We start from the raw sequence: 1,157 nt of genomic DNA on the forward strand, positions 1-1,157 counted from the left end.
AATATAGATATTCAACCAGCTATTTTTACTTAAATGAGTGATTTTTTCGTACAAATAACAATTTATATTTTGTGCGTATAATTGGTCTTAACCTTGCCTCAAAAAAAGGAAGTTTTTGTATTAATGATTGAGAAAGAGTCGTCTTTTGGCTGTCTTTTTTTGTATAAGAACATAAAATGTGTGGTTAAGAAAATTTAAATTTTCTTTTAAAATTAAACATATATATTTTTTTTTGTGGTGTGAGGGTAAATTATTCCCCCCTCCCCCAACATATTGTACATAATTGAGGCTGATATTTAGATATTGTGGCTTTTCAAAATATTTTTCGCTCAACTAAATTTTAGGACTTCGGCGCCACTGTTAATATTTTGAACCATTAAAAAAATTTACTTTCATTTATAAGCCCAGGACTATGAAAAATCTATTCCAAAATGATGATACAGTTAAATCAAAATTGTCGTTTTGCAGTTATGCAAAATATGAGTAAAGATACAACACATATTCAAAAAATTGAAACAAACTTTCCAATAACCCCAGACTTAAAATAAAAGTAAGATTTTAAAATGCTGTTAATAATATTCTAAATTGAATTTAATACAAATTACTATTTAATGACAACACCAATCATTGAAAGAATTTAATAGTTTTACTAATTTACTATTAATAATTGTATGTAAAAATTTTTTTTTTTAATACTTTATATTTGGCAAATAATTAGTAGTAATTTATATAATATGTATAATTAATCACATACCTAATTACTATTTTTTTTTTTTAAATCTTTATTAGATTTACACAATTTACACATGTTTTGTAGGCATCTAGCATATGTATTAAACACAACAATATACATTTATCTTTTAAAATGTAATGATTGATGTTGTCACCTCATTTAAATTAATTATAAAATATCATGCAAATTACAAAACATTAACACTAGTACAATTTTTAGTTTTCAATAAATATCATTGGTATTGTGCAGTTAGTCCAAATAGATTTTTTTCCACTCCTTTGCAATTAACTTGATTACCTACAAAATTTGTTTGTCAATATAATAATTAAATAATATTACAATTTAAATGTATACTTACTTAATTTTGTTTTGTAGTATTATTTTAATCCGATATGTGAAGCGTTAATTTATTTTTCACTGTTAC

Source organism: Acyrthosiphon pisum, unplaced genomic scaffold (assembly GCF_005508785.2).
Source record: "Acyrthosiphon pisum isolate AL4f unplaced genomic scaffold, pea_aphid_22Mar2018_4r6ur Scaffold_20977;HRSCAF=22695, whole genome shotgun sequence".
Classification (NCBI taxonomy): Eukaryota; Metazoa; Arthropoda; class Insecta; order Hemiptera; family Aphididae; genus Acyrthosiphon; species Acyrthosiphon pisum.